General features: G+C 48.2%; 1 protein-coding gene and 1 long non-coding RNA gene across 10 annotated transcripts in view; one reads left to right on the forward strand and one right to left on the reverse strand.

The window, feature by feature from the left end:
• SLC8A3 (solute carrier family 8 member A3) overlaps positions 1-16669 on the reverse strand; it is a 99926-nt gene extending 83257 nt beyond the window's left edge. For 7 of the 9 annotated variants that reach the window (XM_083836647.1, XM_083836643.1, XM_083836645.1 and 4 more), the window contains exon 1: positions 16533-16669. The gene's annotated coding sequence lies outside the window, so the exon portion shown is untranslated. The remainder of the gene's footprint in view (positions 1-16532) is intronic. The other 2 variants (XM_083836648.1, XM_083836638.1) reach the window with 2 other exon arrangements.
• LOC310899762 lies at positions 16634-17761 on the forward strand. The gene is made up of 2 exons (XR_014584646.1): positions 16634-16757; positions 16993-17761. It is a non-coding gene; the product is annotated as an uncharacterized lncRNA (long non-coding RNA).
• Positions 17762-22279: the final 4518 nt, after the last annotated feature.

Consider the following 22279-nt stretch of genomic DNA (forward strand, 5'->3'; position numbering starts at 1 on the left):
ATATGAAAAAATAATATACTTCTTCATGTCACCTGGACTAATTCAGAAGAGACAGATTTTCCCACATTAGCCTACTTCTCTCTCAAATGCTGATTTATCTTCCGTTTTACCCCAGCCCCTGGGGACCAGGGTAACATCAGCCCCGGGGAGGGCTGTTGGGCAGCCTAGCTTTCTCATCATCTCCCTTCTCACAGGGAAGACCGAGCTACCCAGCACACACAACTTGGCTTCAGTTTGACACTCCCATCCTGTTTTTCCTCCCTCTCTGCGGGGTATATTACCAGGCTCGGGGAAATCCCTGAGAAAGGTCCAGAGTCACAATGAACAGCGATGGGCTGCGAGGTAGATGTGTGCACATCCACGGTAAGATGACGTTTTCCAGGTGCCCCTGGCTCCAGGTGCATGCAGAGAGCAACTGCACGTGCACAGCGGCTCCAGTACACCCCAGGCACATCACTCCTTTCTGTACTGCAATTGCTGGCAGGTATCCACCAACCTCTTGACTCCTGCAGCTTCCAGAGGCTAGTTAACTGCACAGCAGCCAGTAGGCACAGTGTCTTCCAGGATCACCCATGTAGAAACGTCTGACAGAAAGACAGGAGTCATTTCAGAGCCATCTATGTGACTCAAGCTCCTAAATTTGGTTTCAAACATGACTTTACAGTCTAAGTACCACTTAAATTCAGAGCCCTGTCTAGTAATAGCACAATGACTGAAACGCCCTCTGAAATAAATCACTGCTACACCCTCTCTGTGGTACGACCACCTTGTGTCATTAATACTCTACATCCACCTCACATAACACTGTGATCGTTTCTAACACTAGCCATGCCTCAAAACAACCAGGGGCCTCTCCAGCCCTTGTTCAATTTTTAATTTGATTTTAAACAGAAGGTAATTCTACTACTGTTCCTCAAACTAATTGCATATTGCTTCAAAAACACCCTCTGTCAGGTCAGCCTCTGTGTATGCTTTTGGACCTCCGAACTCAGACTATTGTTTGTAGGCTAAAATCTCAGAATTTGAGAAGACATTTTTTTCACTGGTTTTCACTTGCCTTGACAAACATTTTAAAGTTAAGTGGAGGTCACAATCATTTTCTAAAATGATACAACAATGATCCGATCCTGCTATTTTTTGACACAGACAAAACTCCCCACTGAGATCAATAGGAACTTTGCCCATGGACACACTGCCTAATAAGATCTTAATATGCTTTCATTAACATGAACAGCATTAACCTAACCCATCTGAAAAATACAGGGAAGCATTCTGACTCCTCCCATCCCCCTTGGGAACCTGTGCAAAAGTGCTTCACAACTCAGAATAAAACTATTAAATTTTAAAATTGCCGTTAATAAAATATTGAAGTAACAATTCTAACATTCAGAAAGCAGAGGATGGAAGAGTTAAAACTCGCTCTGTAGCTCCAGGTCAGCAAGGTTGCTTATACAAGATGCAAGGTTGTGCTCAGATGTATCCCCTACACTCAGTCCAGAAACCTCAGGAGGGGACCTGCGTGTGAAAGTCAGTCGGCATTGCGTGATCTTCGGCTTTATGCCATCGAGATCACAATTCTGCTGATTTCCCCCACCTCTTTGCTCTCAGACATCTCACACAGATCTCTGCCCCACTATCGTTGTCACATTGAATACATGCAAATAAAAGCAGTGGTACTGAGCGAAGTGCCCCCTGTCTGGTAGGACAAGTTATGAGAGCAGTCTATCAGTGCCAAAGAGAGACCAGGGGGAACTCCTTCCACAAGAGTTGACAATGGCCACATGATCCATAAATTCATAAATAAAACCCATAAATATAAAGATCCGTTTTTGAAATGCTTCTGGACACAGTCCAGAAAGTAGCAGGGACCATGCTTGTCACTATTAAGCCTGCAGTAGAAAATGACAATGGACAACTATCAAGCTCCTTACGTCTTTTATAATGGCCGAGTTTCAGAAAACTGGGGGTTTGTCTGCTGCAGATCTATAGCAAGGCAGAAAGCTGGGAAGGCTGTGTAGATCCCTTGTACTTTAGCATTTACTATACAGCTGCTCACATAACTCTAATGGCAAAGATATTTTCAAAAGGAAGCATTCATGACAAGAAACCAAACAAAGAGGCACGATAACGTGGTGATTGCCACATACCATGTGCCCAAGATCACTTCTCAGTAAATACAAAATCAAAGGCAAAACTTTAAGTTTCTATTCATTTCTTATTCATGTAAAACTCCCCTTAAACTATCATAAAAGCTAGAATCTTTGAATTTGACCTGCAAATAATATTAGGTTGTCTGGCACCTCCCTCCCTCCAGATAAATCAGGCGCACTGAGCACATCTGGGGCCATCCATCCGCTCTCCCCCTGACTTTAGTCTACCCAGGAAATGCTGAGGATCAGATAGGAGTGCTGGGTGAGCCCCACTCAGGCGTGGGTGCTGCTCTAGGTCCAGACACAGACATCTCAGGATCCAGGGTTTGTCTGCTTGACAAACATCTGTCCCAGTGCAGAGCAGATATGAAACTGCTATTTGTGTTATCTTACAGTCCTGCTCTTAAGTTGGAGGAGACAGAAATAAGGTTCATCTTAATAACAGGGCTGTTATTAACAGGGCAGAAAAAGAAAAAATTACCTCATATTCCTCATCTCCAAAACACATAAAAGCTTTTTGATTGAGCACACGTTTTTGATAAGCATCAGCAAAAAAGGAAATTATAGCCTTTCTGCCAAAGAACACAAATAACTCAGTTTTCACAGAAGTATTATTCCTAATTCACACTCCTCCCAAATAAATCCATAAAAAATACTTAACACAAAACAAATTATTCAAATTATTCAAATATTTTCAATCATCTCTATTCAAGTGCCATCTATCCCTGTCTTCATCACTACAACAGGACCCAAAGTGTAACTTAAGATTTACCTGCAATCCACAAGCTAGAGCAATGTAATTAGATCCATTTTGTCAGAAAAATGCAAATTTTAAATCACATATGAGGTTTTAAGTGGTCACTGATGGCGTGCACCTATCTGATATGAACATGGCCAAAACCCCAGGCTTCCCTTACGCTGGATATTGTACAGCAATAGTCAGTAAAGCTCCCTACTACCACACCAGCTGTATTTTACAAGGAAAAAAGCAACGTAACTCATGCTTAGGCCATGACGGATCCCCAGAGTTCGGCTCTATAGGAAAGTTATGGCAGGGGGCCATAGGTGTTTGGTTGTTTTGCACTCCACAGGAAACATGCCCAAAACCAGAATTAGCTGCCTACAGAATAACCCCCTCGATATGTGCCAAAAGCAGCCTTTTTTTTCCTCTCAACATCATGCAAACAGCTACTGTAAAAAAAAAAATCAGCTCTTGTAGTAAGTTTTTTAATATGTACAAGGTGGAGTCTCTACTAATTCGATTAGAATGGTAACCTAGCATGGTAAAAGGGGTGTTAATTGACAAAACTGAAATTTAATAATTCCTTATAGAAATGCTGCAGTTACATTAGTTTGCCCCACAGGATGACCTAAATGGAGCACAAGTCCATGGACAGCCAGGAACAATCTCCAAACACTCAGCTCACCCTAGGGAACTGGTCCATGATGGCTTTTCTGTATTTTAGTGTCTGTGATGCTCCTGGAGAAACAGTGCCATAAATAGCTAGCCCATAAAGATGCCCGTATTTAATTGCCCCTTCCAATGCTGTACACTCTGCACTTGACTGGCCGGGCATTTTACTTCCCCGTTCTCACCCCAGCTGAAAAATTACAGCCGCCTTGCTCTCTTGGGAAACGAGCTGCAAAGACCAGTGCTGCCAGAGCCTCGCACCCAGACCACCAGCAGGCAGACAGCCAGTCCCACCGGCGCCGTGGCTTACGCTCTGTGCACAGGGACGCAAATGATGAGCAGGCAGGCACCAAAGGGAACCTTTCAGCGGGTCATGCTCCTGAGAGCAGTCCTAATTTATGGCATGGGCCAGCATAGCTTCCTTCAGAGCCACGGCACAATTGCTCTTCCACTCCTGGTACACGTCCATGTGCCTGAGGCTCTGCAGGATAAGGGAGAGCGAGTGTTACCCTTTCTATTTTTTCCCCCAGAACTGAAGCTGTTTTTACATTCAGAAAACAAAACTTGACATTTAGGCTGACACATATAGTAGAAGTGACCATCCTCCTGTTTAAAAAAGCAGTATTATTTACTGTGATATGGGTGTATATTTATTTTCTTTCGCATTAATACTACACTGTCTCAGTGCTGTCTTTCCAAATGGTGTTTAGTAGCACTTCAAAGCAGCCAGTTCACATGGGAGATAGCAACCTGCTCTTTTGCTTTGGGGATCACAGAATCTCCAAGTGGCTGAAGCCAGAAGGGACTCTGGAGCCCATCTCGTCCAACCCTCTGCTCAAGCAAGGGATACCTGGAGCCTGCTGCCCAGGCCAACCACATGCACGTTTGGCAAAAAGTCACTGCTGCAAATTTCTGCCTTTTGGAAGTCACCAGGAAGCCTCCATTACAGGTCTTCCAACCTCAGTCTTTTTATTGCATTTAGAGGTGTTTCTAAACACAGCTGGAGCCTTTAGGTGCCCGAAAACACAACCCATAGCAGTCTGAACTGGCCCCTAACTGAGAGGGCAGGTACTTTCAAGAGCACTCTTCAGGCCCTCAGTTTGCGCCTATGATGTGAAAGGCCCAGCTAAAAGGCTGAAATGTTTTCCTGTGAGGTTTGGAGGGCAGATGGAAACAACAAAGTGGAGTTATTGGCTCACCCGCCTGGTGGCCCCCACCACAGGCTGCCCTCCAACAAGGCATGGGGTCGCAGCAAGCGCTGACTCCTCCGTGCACTGATGACTGCATCCTGCAAGGCGCTGGCTTTCATCGCCTCATCTTGCTGGTTATATTATAAAGAGCAGCAAAGACCACTTGGGGAGGTGGGGGGAAAAAAAGATTCCAGCGGTGTGAGGAAAACTTCTTGTCAGTAAAAAACATTTTATGTAGTGCCTGTGGCAGCACACAGGGCATGTTATTTACTGTTCCTGCTTCGCCGACATATTATACTGCTGGTTCAGGTGCCACCATCAGAGTGCAACTTATCACCTGGTAGCTCGCAGCATCCTAGAGGAAAGATGACAGTGGCAACTCGTGGCATTTCTTCAGCATTCTGGTGACAGACCTGCAGTGGCTACAGTTAAAGACCCTAGGATTTGTTGTCAACAGCACATTTGTGCTGCAGAGCCGCTAGTTACTTGTACAGAGAGCTGCGCTAAGTTGTAAAGAAGAGGGGGAAGAAGTGCTGTGGTCATATTTCAACCTCCTTAGATACAGAATTAGTTTAAAAAAAACACACGTTTGAGCAATTTTTTCTGACAGAGAACACCCATTTCAGGTGAACAAGGCAACCCAGGTGATGTGCTGGATTTGAGGCATCCAGCAGCAGGTCAGGGAGCCCTTCCCCTGCCAGCTCCTGGGGATGATGCCACGGGAGTTCACCCGGGCAGTGGGGCACACACTGCTCCAACCCTCCCACAACCGCCTTCTGCCTTCCTTATCTTCTCCCCCCAGGAGGAAAAATTAATATTTCCAATTTGTTTTTGGTCTGAACACAGACAAAACTATGTTTTTACCAAAAACATTGCACACAACAGAAAGTACAAGTCCTCCACTCTGTTTGGAAGGGCTCAGCTTGTGGGTTGGTAAGAAAGAAAATATTTAAAAAGTGAACAGAGGCAGCAGAAGCAGTGTAAACGTTGGAGTGTGAGACTGGGCAGAAAGCAACGAGGGGAGGGAAGGAGGAGGAGGCCACATTTCAGAAATAGCCTTCACCACTGCAGTGGAGAACAAGCAGCTTGGCACACATTATGTAAAACTGAAGACTTCTACACTCCTCTGCGCAACAGGCACAGAAACAGGGTAGATGTGAAGGCTATCACTTAGCCCAATTAGCACAGATTTCACTGAATTAGTCAAACCAGAGCCAGAAGACTTGTCTGGTGCATTCCTCAGGGGCTGCTGCTGCATTGTTCCCCTTGTGAACATTATTTCCCAGTACTTTGTCCAGCCCAGTTTTAAATTACCCAAGTGATGGCTCTTCCACAACTTCCCATAGAGACTGTGCCATGATGTAATTTATCTCAGAGGTTTTAGACGTCACCCTTATATTTAGGATGAAATTAAGAAAATTTATGCTGCTAGTTCTCATTATCCTGTCCTTGGAGCACTCTCAACCATTCTCCTCTCTGCCTGAGATTTACATGCTTCAGATACTTGTAAATAGCTGTTCTCCTCCACAGTTATTCTTTGGCCACAGCACACAAATTTATTTTAATCTTTATAAATTAGCCGAGGCAGCCCTTTCATCATTTATCTTGCTCTCCTCCTGCTTTCTTCGAGGCGGTCAAAAGCAGCCCAGTATCTGGGAGCGCCTGCTCCCACCAAACACAGCAGCAAATTTGCTCTGGTTGGAGCAGGAAAGCAGAAGCCAGGAAATGAAGTCTCGCCCCTCAGCTCCGTCGTACAACAGGTTTTCACGAGGCACTGAACTGTTATGAAGATTAAGCTTAGACTGATGCATACAAATTGCTCGCTTCCTAGGGCCTTTCCACCTGTTTGCTGTGTCTCCGGCGTGGCGGTGTTTGCGTGAGGACTGCCGTGCCGGCTGGCATGCAGAGGAAGGCAGCAGAGGTTTCCAGAGTTTCAACCAAAATTCAGGCTCTCCAGCTGAGAGGAGGGAAGTACACTGTAACACACTCACTGCTTCTGTGGATCTGATCACAGCAGGGGACGTGAAAAATACATTGAGATACGGGTTATCCTCAAAATACCTCCCACTTCACTTGGAAGGTGCCAAAACCTGTAAATTCACCCATTTGAATGCAGTTCTCAAACAAGATTTCACACAGCACCCTCAGCCTTTACTGACGCATACCTTTTATCGACAATTTAGATATCTTAATCCTTCAGTGGTTTTTCAGCTCTTAATTCTTCGACTGCTTAAAAAAAAATCGTATCTATCATGATTAATTCATTCTTCATGAGTCCAGGCTGCTTACTGCTCTTTGTTCATTTATGTACTAGCTGTTTACAGATTCTCTCTTAATATTAGCTCTGTTATTTGCTAGAGACTTAAGTCATATTTACCATATGGTAATTGCAGAGATCACATGGACAACAAACAGTGGAAGTGGAGCTGTTACAGCAATTACAGTAAGTGGCAGCAGTCTCCACGTTACCCATCTACTGCCCCACCTTCACTTCGTCTCTCCCCACCTCTGATGTCTTTCCTTGTGGGCTGTATGAAGTCATATGCCGTTCTGATCTCTATAGCACAGGCAAGCAGAGATTTGTTCTTCACTATGACATTACTGGACAGGATTATTCACCTTTTGGTCTGTGTTTCAACTGCAGGTCTGCCCCACTCTGCAACAGCACTAACTTCTTCCTCTGCCAAGGGTCTCGACGTGCCACACCTCAGACATCTCACTGAGGTAGTCACAGCAGAACAGATCTTACAGAGTAGGAATAAGTTCAATGGAGCAGCTCTTTAACCCAATTGGATGCCTTGACCCCACTGAATTCATGTGTTTTTCTCTGGCCACCTAAACATGATTTAGCTTTCCTACAGAAAACCAAACGGATTACTACAGGAGGCCACTGCTGTCTTCTCCAAACAAATACATGAGTTTTTCTGTTTCATTCCTGCCAAGAGCACTGGGCAGGTCCCAAACCAGAAGGGAATCAAGCCATACGTGGCTTCATTCTTCAAGAAGATTCCCCCCAAAACATCAGGATTTCATACATGTATTCTGCCACAAAGGTGACACAACAAAGACATCACGGCTTGGGGGCACACAACAAAGCACCTTGTCAGAAAAGGAGGCTCCTCCCTTGCCATTTCTAGCATGCCTGCAGCGATACTCCTCTAACCTAAAACCCAGCACCCAGTAAGTGTGAACTGCGATACTGGTGAAGAACATTTAGCAACTTGGGTGCAGACTGATGTGCATCAGAAGAATTTCCTAGCAAAGTACATGACAATCATGTGTTTCTTTCCCCCCCCCCAAAGCGGGAGAAGTACCATTTCCATTGTATTCAGACCACTCCAGGTATCTCCATACCATGCGCACTTCTCAACATCCCCCCCAGTTCCTCCCTTCCCCCTGTGCTCCATGCTGGCCCCAGATTTGCTAAAACTAGTCCTGCCAATGGGAGAAGCTGAGTCATGGGAGGTGACCACGTCAGCCAAAGGCACTGAAACGAGAGAAGAGAAGGAGAAAAACCTCCCTTCCACAACCCCAGACCCCAACAAATGTCCGGTGTCACCTTGGATCAGCTTCCTGAAGTGCCTCATCCTGGCGGTACAACGACAGGTTTAATGCTGGTGCTTGGGTAACATGCTTATCCCCATGCAGCCACCCGCTGTATGGTCTATTTAAGTCACTGAGGCAAAGAGAGGACAGCCTAAATTTTGCCACCGAGGAGCGCAGCCTTTGTTATTGATGCTAGCAGTCCCACATCTCCAACAGCTTTACAGAGGAGCTCAGAGCCCGCTTCAGGCGCTGCAGAAATTACCTTTCCCTCCATTTCTGCAAAGAGAAGATTAGAACGGAGATGTGCTCTACTTGCTTTGAAGCCCAAATCTCTCCTAAGACAAGGCTAAGGCAAGAAAATGGCGGGGTCCCTCGCTTACCAGGAGTATCAGCGGAGGACTGACTTGAGCTAAGGCAGCAGTCACCAGCCTGCATTCACAGCCTTGCTCCACACTCGGCCCATCCACTGCTCCCTCAGCTCAGAAAGTCTCTCCTGCCCGGCCGTACTTCCATGGCAGCGCCCCAAACTCTCCCTGCAGTCGCTGGTGACAGTCACTCCTGTCATCTGGGAAACCCGTCACAGGTGACAGGAAGGCCTGTTTCGCTCAGGAGCAGCCACCAGCGGGTAAGGAGCGGTGGAAGGGGCAGAGGGTCCCCAGGGCAGAGCCACCGCTGCATGTTAGTTAGAGGCAGTGACACGAACGGGTGGACGAGCGAGCACAAAGGGACTTTGACAAAAAGGACAGTCGCTCTTAAAGACAAGCAAAGCCTTGAAACGAATCTATTTTGCTGTGGGAGCTCAATGAGCAGACAAATGAATAAAAATGGGTTTCCAATGAATTAGAGCCCTGTGTCCCAAAAACCCTTCTCTCTTCAGTAACCCTTCCTCTGCCTATTCTCCTTGTCCTCCGCTGTCCAGTCTTGCACACGAATGCTTCCATGCCCCCTCCTCTGGCCACCCCCACACCCAGCTCCCAGCCAAGCAAGAGGTAATCCAGACTCTCTCTGCAACAGCAGGTAGATGAAGTTCCCAGAGTCCTGCATGACCAAGCACATTTCTCAGCCCTTTTGTTACACCCCTGCCCATCCCCTGGCCCCTCCTGGGATAACAGCCATGGCCAGAGGGCTGGAGCTGGTCAACCAGGCCAGCAGACGCCGGAGGGTAACACCAACAGAAAGCTCCCAGCCTCAGGGTTATTTTACGTAGTGAGCACTGGAAACTTTTTAAATTCTATGCTGTGCATTTGTGCAACCTGTGGAACTCAAGAAATAAATTAAGTACTGGAAGGCTCAAAGCAAAACATATGCATGTAAATACTCAAAACATCCATAGGTTCACCAGCCAGGATGCATCCATCCTCTTGGTCCAGAACATACTCTATCCACTTGTGTACTGTTTTTTATGAAATTCACTGATGTGCACGTACAGTGAAAGCAGGAAAGGCCCTTCCTATCTGAGCATCTGCATCCTGACCGGGCCAGCCGCTCTCTTTGGCCCAGCAGCCAAGCCCATGTGGGCCTGCAGACGGGCAGAAAGCCACATGCATGGGATAAATGCAGGGCTGAATGTGTGAGCGCTGCTGTTAGAAGACTGGGAAGCTGGAAGGCATGGAGTTGTTGTGCGATGCGGGGAGTTGGGACAGTTACTGGAGCATCATGAAGAAAATCGTGTATTTAGGAAGGAAAAGCAGAGGGCCAGAGATGGGGGAAGGAGGGGTGGCCGTAACTCACCGAGGTGCATGAGGCAGCACGGAGATGGGTCTAGGCAAGCAACAAGCAAGCTGGCAGTCTTGTGGGAGTGACAGAGGCACACCCAGCGCAGCTGAGCATCTTCTCACCTTCAGTCTCCTGGTGCGATTCCCCAGAGGGAAGGCAGCTCCGCTGTGCTCTGAAGGTTAAGCTGTGCCTTCTGCCTGGCACAAGAGCACCGTGCAGCCAATGGGCAAAACTGCCTACCTACCTAAAAGCAAACCCCAACACTGCCAGGAGGGACAGGCTTTATTTTTAGCTGGGACACCAGCAGGGTCACTGCTGGTGCTGCATTTCCCCACGGAAGCCAGGGTTTCATGAAGTGTGCTGCGTGCGCAGGGTCACTGCAGGGGAAACATCTGTCAGGTCAGGTTTGGGGAGATGGATTATTTAAGTTAGGGAAAAGGAAACATTTACTACAAGAAGTGAACCTGAAACTACTCTGTAAGGTTGAAATTGAAGGGAAAGATGATGCATAAAGAGTCAGAGCAGGCGGTAATTAAAGTGAGGGCATCTTCTAGTGCACACATCTCCGGGATGCCCAGACAGGAGGATTCTCCACCACATTGAACTCCAGCAGCATCCTCTATGCTTATCTTATATCACCCAAGTTTTGAAAGGCTCACTCCTGTCTGGGGGCTGCCAAAACAAAAGCAGCAGCATGTCATTATCCCTCATCAGGATTCTTTACAAAAGAAAAGCCCACACTGAGAGATCCAGCTTGCATTTTACCTTCAAGACAACAACATCGAGACCTCCATCTCACTCTGGCACTCAGGTCCTCACACAGGGGCACCCAATTAGCCCCGAGGCAGGCAGCTCCCCCAGGGCTCTCACAGCCGTAGCATACTGGCTAATTAATCACAGCACACTCAGCAAGCACAGGGCAGCAGCACAAACAGCCCACTGCTGCTCCGCAAGAACAAGGAGTCCGGTCTTTTCCTGCTAGTGGGTTTTGGGGGTGCAAACCTAATAAAGCAGTTGGCACCACTACCATTTGCACGGCCTGCGAATGAGGTCTGGAGGCTTCAACGTGGTGAGGTTGTTGCTGATGAAATGCTGAGTGCTAGTGCGAGGCTTTCAAGGGATGTGAAGGAATTGAGAGCAGAGGGGAAGTTCTTCAAAATGAGAGTAAAATGAGAACCTAGGTCCATTTGGCATGCTGCATCTGAGAAATAGCTTGGCCTGGACTCTCTGTGTTTGATTGGATTTTTCAACCAGGATCAACCCCTGTACCTGTTTTGGGGAAGATTTTATATAAAAAATTATTTTGTCTCCCCCCCCCCCCCCCCCCCCGCTGATATTTGTGTGTCTTAATAGCTTATGAAGCGTTTTGCAGACCCCATCGCTCTTAGCTTCTTTGCAACTAATTTGCATTCAGGACTATCCATCTCATCAAGAGCAGACTTCAAGGCTGAACCAACTCCAAGCCTTAACTGCTTCAGGCAATTCAGGCAGAGGCTTTACAGGTGGAAGCAGGGCTTCTTAAGCCAAGCTGAACATTTTCCACCTCCGGTCATTTGCTCCCACTCTGCGCTACCTCTTGCCTTTTTGTTGGCATAACTGTTTGCATGGCTTTGCCACCAGTAAGGACCAGGAACAGATCTGGATGTAAAGCAGACTGAATCCAACACCTAGCCACGTATTTTGCTGTGCCAGTAACCTGCAGGGGGTGGAATAGGAGCAGGAAGAAGCAGCCAGGGTGGGAAGGCTGTAGAAACCCAAATAGAAACGACAAGCATGGCAAGGGCATTAGCTGGATGGGCGGGGGCAAGTTTGCCTCTTGCAGCAATGAATCCTGCAACATCTGCTGGACAATTTATCAGCCTTGTCCCACTACACAAAGGCAGAAACTTCTCCACCTGCAGTTTTTCCAACCAACGTGCATGTTCGAGGGTCACTGCATCAGCCCAGTCAAAAGCATGGAAGATGATTAAGGTGAACTTTCAACTCTGCATCAAAATATTGCTTCCCACCAAGGAACTGACACCTCGAGGTGGAAAACCAAGACATCCAGCCCTTGGTGCCCCCACAGCAAATATTCCAGACTGCCCACAGAGGGGAGGGCAAGACAAGGGCTTCTTCGCAGAGTTTTACTGTGAGCCCCCATCTGTCAGCAGCTGAGGGGGACAACGGCACAAGGCAGAGGCAGCACTGCCCTCCCCTCCTTGGGCCAGGGAGCTGTGGGACAGGGCACCAGGAGCCCTGGGGTGGGTTTCACAGCCTGCCTAGACCCTGGTGACAGACTCCCTCCTACCACTACTTGCATCAAGAGGAGCTAGGGCACATCCAGCTGGAGTGGCAGCCCAGCCGCAGGGTGAGGTGTCAACATGTGCCAACCTTGGTTTTGCCCCTGCTGTGGCCCGGAGAAGGAAACCAGCTTTCACCAGCACACCGGCACCCTGCACCACTGGCACTGGAGGCCCCTGTTCACTCCCGGACATGTCACCTTCCACACAACCTCACCAGTCACATCTACAAAGTCTCCTCTCACATGTACATCCTGCATCGCCACATTTCTTCTGATTAAAACCGTATTCTGCCTTGCTGCTGGATACTGCTGCTGTTTGCTTTGAGACAGCCTCCAAGTACCAGTCCAGGAGTGGGAGATGATGAAAGCAGTGGCAATGCAGTCTCGTATGTCTACAGTTTCTAAAGCTCTTTGACACCTCCCTGGATGCAAAACATGCCCAGCAGCAAAGGATATTTAGTATTTCTGATTGCTCTTGACCTGGCTGTCTCTGCTGTTGTCCTGAGTTAGGAGGCTTAGGTAAAAAGACAGCAGAGTATGCTAAAGAAGCAAATAGAGCAAGCCCAGCTTTGCAGCCTTGAAATAATCTGCTAGTGAATGGAAAGGCTGAATGGAAACAGAAGCTTCTTCCTAAATCTGAGTGCTCTGGAAAAGCTCCCTGTTTTATTCTGATGGAAAATCCTCATTGGAGTGTTTAGTTAGAAAACAAGCTATCATCATAAAAGAAATGTTAAGAGCCCTAAGCTCCCCTCTCTCCCATGATGTCAACTGTCAGAGACATCAGTGACAGCTCAGCTGTGTGATCAAAGGCTCCAGCAAGCGGATTTAAAGACAGAATTACCACAAAATTGAGAGTTGAAGGAGCATGGGGGCCTGCTGGTCACCTGTTTATAAATGTGTCTTATGGGGTGAACCAATTACTCCGTGACACCGTATTGCAGGAACAACACCTGCTTCTCCTCACTGCAACACTGGCAAGACGGGGGTGGTGGTACCTTCAGACTGGCCTGACACATCGCTGCTGCTTGATGCCTTGTTATTCCTGCAAAATCCTGAGAGCAGGAGGCCTTTGCACAGATATGTCTGTGATGGCCATCACCCAGAGTCTGCGGTTTAAAACATTCAGGCAAGGAAAGCAGAGGGGAAGAAGGGAAGCCAGCTACTGCCTTTACCACGTTACTCCCCCAGCGGCCCAATGGGCCCTTCACGCTGCAGGAGACCCAGCCTTGGGGTGGGTCCCAGATTTCATTCTGGAGGTAAGCAGGGACAGCAAGCTCGCTAAATGCCCCAAACCCCACGTCACTGAAATCAGCAAACACCAGACCACGAGCTCAGCTGTGCAGAAAGTGCTTTAGATATGCCCCAAGAAGAGCTTATGATCTCACGTGTCTCACAGCGCACAAAACTCTTCAGGACAGAGACTGTCATTTATTAGACATTTGTATGGCACTTAGAAACATGGGCCCCCAGCTGGGCTGATGCCTTTAGGAGTTACTGTTATCTAAACATTAAATCAACAATAGTATTCATCTATGCCACAATACCTAAACACAGTGCGTAATGGTAGACAGAGCATCACAACTATCAATTTCCTGGCTACAGAGATTCATTTTCCATATTACAGAGATTTTTTCTTGTCTGTGTAATCTAATTTCCTTCTTTTTTTTTTTTAAATACAGAATTAGATATTACTGCCTGATTAAAAAAAAATACCTGGCAGACAATCAAAGACATCTTTTTAACTGTTGAAGCACATGAAAGGCATCTGAAACACAACAACAACAAAGAACAAGGAACTATTTGTCAACGCTGTTTGGTCATTGGGGAAGCTTAGGGGAGGAGACCGATGCTGTTTGTTTAAAACAAGCAAACAAAACCTTGACAGACAGACCATTTATCTGTGTAGCGCTTCACTTTAAAAAATATTGGTGGAGGAAATACATCTTAACTCGCTTTCTGAAAAAAAGTGCTGACACACTCAGTTATGGCTCTTCCCTTCCCTGGGGATGGAGGATGCCTGTAGCAGGAAGGACCCTCCGAAACCGTGTGGGATCAGGCACACGTGGCAGCAGGTCAGCCCAGGCCCCCTTGCACCCCATCACGCACTGGCTGGGGCAAGCTTGTCCTCACCAAATCCCCATAAAGGGCTGAAAAACATCATTAGCTGCTTTGTGCAAATGAGACATGAACCCATGTGCCCACCAGCACGCCAGAGGCTTGCCACGGAGGCTGGGAGCCCACCTGTGTTTCCACTGCCCTCACACAGGACCTTGGCAGCGGGATTACTGCTATACCTTCTGCATCTGGGCAATGCTTGAACCACTGACTTACTAGAACAGGACTCATACTTAGCTTGGAGGAAAAAAAAAAAAGAAAAAAAAAAAGAAAAAAAATACAAAGAGGCTGCTCTGCTGCACCTATTACCTATTCACATTCATTCCTCTTCTTCCCCACCCTGACTGGTGTTACCCCTTTTATTTACAACAGGAGGGTGACCAACGCACCCCCATCACGTCGCACACTAGCAGCAGAACCTAGGGCTCCTGTGCTGCTCCTGCTCTTCCCCATCTGGCCCTGGGCAGCAGCTGGACGTGCTCTTTTCTAACATTACTACTCCTGCTCAGGAAACAAGTCTCGTTCCAGTTGACCACAGAAGCCTGACTGCAAGCATCAAACACGAATTACTTTCTTAGCGAAACCATCGCCAGGGCAAACAAATGCCTGCAACAGCAGTGGATGGAGCAGGACGGGGAACTCCCTAGAAATGTTCGTGCCTCCTGGGAGCGATGCCTCTCCCCACTGCACCAAACCTCCAGAGCATCTCTAAGGCCTCCGTGTCTCAGCAGTCCCCCAAGGCCAGCAATGCTCTGGCAGGCCTCCCGCCGTGCTCCCAGAGAGCACGGGGTGAGTGCTCTTGGCTGGGAAGGTGCTGCCGACTGTTACCTAAGTCTTCCAGCACTGTCCTCTCCAGAGATAAAAAAATTGCTCAAGAAAATCACCCTTTTGCTCTATGAGGAGATGTGAGGGATTAAAGAAACATACACATATGCACACGGAGGGGAGGATGTGTGTATGGCACATGCAGTTCCTCCAGTGTCTCACCTTAGATCTGAAACGTATTTTCTGGGTGAAATCCCCCAGACAAGCCCAGGAGTAAACCACGGAGCCAGGGAACCAACTATTACTCCACATTTCCACTTGGGGGAGAGGGGGGAAAATGCCCATATCCTCATGTTTTAGAATAATTCAAATAATAATAATTTAAAAAGGCAAAAAGGAAAACACTGGCAACGGTTTCATCTCCTGCCCAGGGCGATACTTTAGACACAGGTGAAAAAAAAAATAAATAAAGCCCTGACGAGAGGCTGGGCGGGAGGAAGAGCAAGAAATCACCCAACATTTAGGCCAGCTTGCGTGCGTGTGCGTGCGTGTAATTTCTCTCCCCCTCTCCCCGTCGGGGGCTGCGGGGGCCCCGCCGGCAGCCCCGTGCCCTATTTCGGGCAGCCCTGGCGCAGCAGCCAGCTATATTTGACACCGGGGGTAAACAAGCCGGCACCGGCGGACGGAGCGCGACAGCTGCCCGGGACGGCGGCCTCGGGGCCCCCAGCAAGAGATGGCCCAGCCCCCCCCGTGGGGGGAAATAATAATAATAATAATAATAGCAATAAGAAAATTAAGGGGTAAAAAAAAATGAAAATTAAAAAAAATGAAAAATTAAAAAAAAATAATAACGAGAAAAGAAATTTATAGCACTGCATGAGAGGCGCTTCCCCGGGCACCGCCGCCCCCCCAACCCCCCCACCCCCCGGCATCCCTGCGGGCCGCGCAGCGCCGGGCCGGGCCGGGGCACCCCCCCCGGCGGCGGGAGGGCTCCCGGGACCGGGGTGCCCCCGCTGCCCCCCGCCGGAGCCCCCCCGCCGCCGCCAGGCCCCGGCCCCGCGCCCCCTCCCCGGCGCGCAGGCTGCAGCGGCGGCTGGGCGCCGTACGCAAAGCGCTGCCCCCGCAACACACTCACGCACACACACACACACACACACACACGCACGCAGAGCCGCCGCGGGGACACGGCAGAGCCCAGCGGGCTCCCCCCTCCCGAAATATGGGGACCCCCCCCCCTTTTCCCCGTAGCCCCCCTACCATCCGCATGCGAGGCGTGAGCAGGCACTCGATGGCAGGACACCCAAGCGGCAGCCTCGCCTTCCCTACGGAGCAGGGGGTAGCACCCTCTTACTTACCCCTTCTGGCTGCTTTCCTGACTTTATTATTATTTTATTATTATTATTATTTTTGAAGAGGGGGGGGGCTCCGCTGGCTCCCCGCTATAAATCCTTCCGGTTCCTAACGGAGCTCACTGCATCCCGGGGGCAGTCACCGGCGCCGTGCGGGGGCTTCTCCTCTGCATGTCAGTCCAACTTGCCGTGCTCGCTACGAAACCTGTGCTCTCTTTTGCAGCTGTCAGGGTGAGCGGGGAGGTGCATCTGGAAAAGGGGGGGGGGGGGGGGGGGACACACACGCGTAAAATGTTGATAAATCCACCAGCCTCGATCTTCAGCTCCGTGCCGGCTAGTTTGGGGAGGGAAGGGAGAGCTGGCGAAGGGGGAGGAGGATGGAGATGGTCCTGGGGGGGGGGGTGGGAAGAAAATGGGTTGTACCCCAGATCGCAACTGAATCTGCTGGGCTTCCCCGCTCTCACAGCGCCGGGGCTGTGCCCAGGCTTCCCAGCATCGCGGTGCGCGGCGGAGCGCTGAGCCTGTTTTCTGGGAGACGGCGAGGTTTGCACAACTGCAGCAAGAAGCCAAATCAAAAAGCCAATCTGCGAGCCTCCAAACTCCACGTCACCCTATCAGCTGGGAGCGAGAGCTGCAACAGAATTACAAGCCATGCATATTTATTCTTCTGAACCCAGGGGGGGATTTTCAGATTGTTTAAAGGAAGCCACAATGAAACCAGAGCGAACCCTTTCCAAAACAAATACAAGCAGAGCAGCTGTCTTGCATGTAACGTGCACACACACATCCCTGTGAGATCTCCATGGGTGTATATATAGATGTAGGCACACACTCATGGAGCCGCGGTCGCTCCTGCACCCTACCCTCCAAGTATATTGACTTGACTTTGTGCATTTCAGGCAAAGGAAGGAACACACACAGTAGCTGAGCCTCAGAGCAGAAGATATTGACTGCATATCGTAAATTCAAGGGATCTGCCAAACACTTCTGTGAGATTAAATACAGGCAATGTAATTACATAGGCAGCGTTAGTCCTGGTAACCATTTGAAGCTATGTGCTTTGGTTTGCGCTTGCAGAAACCACCCTTTTTTTTAAAAAAAAAAAAAAGTCAAATAGTAACTTGTGAGACAGCAAGTCATTTTAAGGCAAAAAATACACACTGCCTCCAAAGTTGCTATTTGACTTTGGCAGAAGATAACTGGGGGCTGGTTTCCATGGCCGTGGAACAGGGGAGTAGCTTTGTGCCTTACACAAGACACACAGCAGTGTTTGCACATGGGTTTGTCTCCCCTCGCAATTCCCCCTATTTTTGCCAGCCGCTACCACAGCAGTTATGGGCAGATATATGCCTCCAGCGGCTTTACCTTCTGGCATGGCTTTTCACTCCTTGGAGAGCCACAAAACCCAGGTGCTGTAAGGTAACAACCCCTGAGACAGCTGCATGGGGCAGGGCTGTTCTGCCCAGGGGTGGGCTATTTCGTCCTCCAGAGAGAAGCTGGGAGCCTCTAAGTTCCTGAAAATCAGCTGCTACATTCTGGTTACGGATCCACAGGGCAGCCCCTGGCCCCAAGGTGTTAGGACAGAAGGGATCTGGAGACCTGGAGGAGCAGTTACCTATTCTGGTCTGGCTACTTGCTGCCTGCAGTTGGAAACGCAGACCGAGGCAGCTGGAGAAGGATGCAGTTACTGCCAGGTGGGGTGAACGAGTAGGAGGCAGCAGCACAGAACATCTCATGGGGCCCGGCCTCAGCCCTGTATCTCCCCAACCCTCCTTGCTGTTCCTGTGGTCCCCAGATAACCCAAACAAGGCAGTGACCAGGCAGGAAGGTGGCCCAGGACCAGGGTGACACAGGGACGCAAGTGCTGGCCCACACCAGCCATCCTCTGGGCGGCCACCTTCAGACCTTGCACCTCTGCCAGGGGACAGGCCCCGAGGGTGGTGGCTCTCCAGCTTCCTCCAACACCAAGGGGAGGATGAGGTCCCTGCTGGCACAGGGGAACCCTCCTGAGGCAGGGCTCCCCATCAGGAGGTCCCAAACAACCACTTGTGCTTAGCTCCCAGAGAGCAGGCCTGGCAGCAAGGCCTGGTGGTTAGGAGCAGCTCATGGCAGGAACTGGCCCTGGGGGTGGCACGCAAATTGACAGCTGAAAATAACTTCAGACAGACAGGAGCTCTTCATTGTACGCAGACGTTTCATTTCACCTCATCTCCACAGCTAAGGACATAAAATCATGCCTAATACATTTAAGAAATGCTCCCAGGCATTTCTCTCTTTCCTCCTGTTCCATATGGGCCTGGTCTTGCGTTGCTCAGTTCAGGTAGAAAATGTTCATCACAACAGGGAGTATATGAAATTTTTTATCTCCTTAGTCTTAGAGGTGTGCTTGCAAGGTACTAACTTGAGATGAAAGCATCCAAACACTTTATATACTAACACTAATAAATCTATCTTTATGTTAGCTTTGGCAAATAAAATACAGGGATCTCAAACTACTAGACTGCTTATTACCATTTCACTAAACAATGCTAGATCACAGTTTTTAATGAATACCAAGGTCCCATGATGTTTCAAGTGTTTCCTAACCTAAACCACTGAAAGACCATCAAATACTAATATAGTTAACAAACATACATGATTTCTTTCATAAAAGCTTTTCTCGCTCTCTGTGAATGACAAGCATATTTAATAATTACACTGTGCCGCAACAAGAGCAAATACAAAATTTGTAAAGCAAAAACCATTCACTTTCAGACTCCTCCATGATCACCTGAAACTGAAATCCCAGAGGGACGAGATCTCTCGTGAACCAGAAAGGCCTCTCTGAGCTCTTGAGAGTTGGAGCAGAACAAGAAATACAGACTTTGTTCTCCTTTCCTTGTCTAGCTAAGATTAAAAAACATTCTTCTAACTTAATCCATGATTTCAACATCCTATGGCTTCACTCTTCTGCTGGCAACCATGCTGTTAATAAAGATACTGCCAGCAGAATGTACCTGACAGCAGCGCTGTCGATAAAGACAACCTGCGTAACAGGCATCGACTTGCAACATACAATTAAAAAGCAAAACAAAACACTGCCAGTGTTGTACAAGTTCTGGAAGAAACTCTGGGAGCATTTAACTGAGTAAGAAAGGATCTATTCCTAACTCTTCATCCACCTAGTATGCATTTAACACATACAGGTAAGAATTTCACACAGCTCCCATCCAAACTTTAGACCAATATGGCCAAGCTGCAGGCTTGGCTCTTCCTTGGAAAATTCCTAGCTGAGCAAGTCCAGCGAACTTACCCCCACCAACCTGCTGTCCTTCTCTGACCTTTCAGCTCTTGGTCTACTTACCAAAGGACAGCCACAAACATGATCCACATTTACTCTTGTCGCTCAAGTACAAGCAGCCCCACTGCTTCTGACCTAAGTTTGTATCCAAGGGTCTGGCACAGCTCCCTACTCTCGTTCGAGGTTTGGTCTTGGTGCACCTGGCTTGTGTCATGTTATTTTTTCATAGCTTTGCTTTTCCTACCTCATCAGCTTTCATCGGGTGCCTGCTCAAGTTAATATCAGAAGAGATGGGTTAATGTGACATTTATTAGTACGATGCATCTGCAGAGCCTTGAAATGAAGTTCCAGATCTGAGAAAAAATTACTTTCTAGGGGAAATAAGGAAAGGAGTCACCACGTAGGAGACAGCTTCAAGGCTATTTGTGATTACAGAGCAAATGAATCCAGATTAAACATAAAATCTTTGCTTTTTTTTTTTTTTTCCCCCCCTCCCATAAAAGCCTTCTTTGTAAACATGACTGGAGCTTTGAGGGCCAAGCAGGGCTTTATGCACACTTTCTCACTGGTGCATAAGAGACATCAAACCCATCAGACAAGCCATGGGACACCTGGGACAGTCCATAGGACTTCATGGTGCTTACCATTACCAGCAGGCCATTCCTCCAAAGGTCCTAGCAAATGGATTCCTGCCACAGATACACACGGAAGGATGAAACACTGCTTGTTCATTTAGCCTTTGTGCACTGATCAGGAAGGAGTGAAAGCTTTTGATCACTCTGATCCACAGATGCGGCTTTAACATAAGCTCCTCTGGTCAAAGCTCAGCACAGAGCTTCCTGTGAGGTTTAGTTTGGGGTCAGTGTCTGTGTTCCTCAGGTCTTTCTCAGGAGGATGGACAGTTCTGTGTGTGACCAACCTCACTACAGGAACTGAACACAGAGCAATGTAGAGACAAGCCCAAATGTAGGTTACTGTTACCACAAGCATGTCCTGCTCTGTGCTTGCCAAGGATATTCTTTGTACATGAACACAGACCTAAAGGAAAAACTTAAAGCAGCTTTCAGATACTGTGTGCAACAATAAAAATAAATGAATAAAATAATAAAAAAACTACCTGGAGATAGTAGTTAATCACTGGGAGCCCAGAGCAACTCAAATCCTTAAAAACGTTTGATGAGAAGTGACATCTTCCAAAGAATCACCTGACAATGAAGGAGAGCAAGGGCAGACCTCAAAACCAGATTTCGGTTATGAGGTGGAATTCAAAGTGGATTTTTCCAGCATTTTAATTGCTAACTGGGGCTGGTATTCAGGGGGGGACCTTCTCATGTTGAGAAGCTCTGAGACTTTCCTTCTTTCTAGGCAACTTATAGCAATAGTTCCATACCAGTTCTGTTATAAACTATAGTATATATCTGGGAGGGGTTTTATAGCATGTGATTTTTCCAGGAAGGACCAACAGGACTCTGTTGCTTACAGCACTGGAGTATGTGCCTGGCTAGAGGGCTCAAGCAGATTCAGAAGGCCTCTTCCAGCTGCAGTGACTAATAATTAGTAATCAGCACCCACAATGCTGGAGCTGCACCCATTTTCTCAGCTGGTGAACAAGTACACGAGGCTCAGATTGTGGAATTGGATTGGACCTGCTCCTCTCCCCACTCTCACTAAAGAGCAAGGAGCCTTGCCTCAGCTGAGGTTTGGCATAACAGATGTGACAGCAACAGGTATTAGCATGGAAAGAATTCTGGAAGCATATCAGTGCATTCTGATGGGTTCCCATACATGTCTCACAAGGCTCTAGAAGAGGATTTGGTTCTCAGACATGTCAGTTTATTTAATAGCTTCCCAAAATCATTTCAGATTCCAAAAGTCAATGGGAAAAGCTCTTATTTCATTGATTTCAAAACCCAAGGAAGACAAAATTGATTGTACCTCTACCACTCTGGTTTCCCTTTTAAACACTGGCACCAAGATTTTTTTCTGCTTCCTGCACTACATGCTGGCTAATAACATGAGAAAAATCCACATTTCTAAAACTAAGCCAGGCCTTTGTGGAGAGGAGGATTCACAGCTACTCTAGAGCTGCAATTGGTGCTTCCGCCATTTGCTGTGCACTGGCTAGCTTTCACATGCTTCTCTTGGGCTCTTCCCCCTTTCCTATTCCTTCAAAATTTTGGGTAAGCTTCTCCCTAGAGAGCAGTCTTACCATTTGACTGTACTGCTATTGTTAATGAAAAATGGTCAGGGTTACGTTACACACAGAGCACACAGGTAGCAGGTATCAATACCTGGCACATGGCCTGTGGGTGCCCCTGCCCTGTAACCTCAGAGCAGCTGCTGGGAGGCTGCACATGAGGTTTCACACCATGGTTTGCCGCTGCTTCGAGCATGCAGGAAGCTGGAGCTGAAGGCCCCAGACCTCAGGGGATGCTACCAGACAGCACACTACAGACCTTGATAGCACAGTCCA

Source organism: Anser anser (assembly GCF_964211835.1).
Source record: "Anser anser genome assembly, chromosome: 5".
NCBI classification, from domain to species: domain Eukaryota; kingdom Metazoa; phylum Chordata; class Aves; order Anseriformes; family Anatidae; genus Anser; species Anser anser.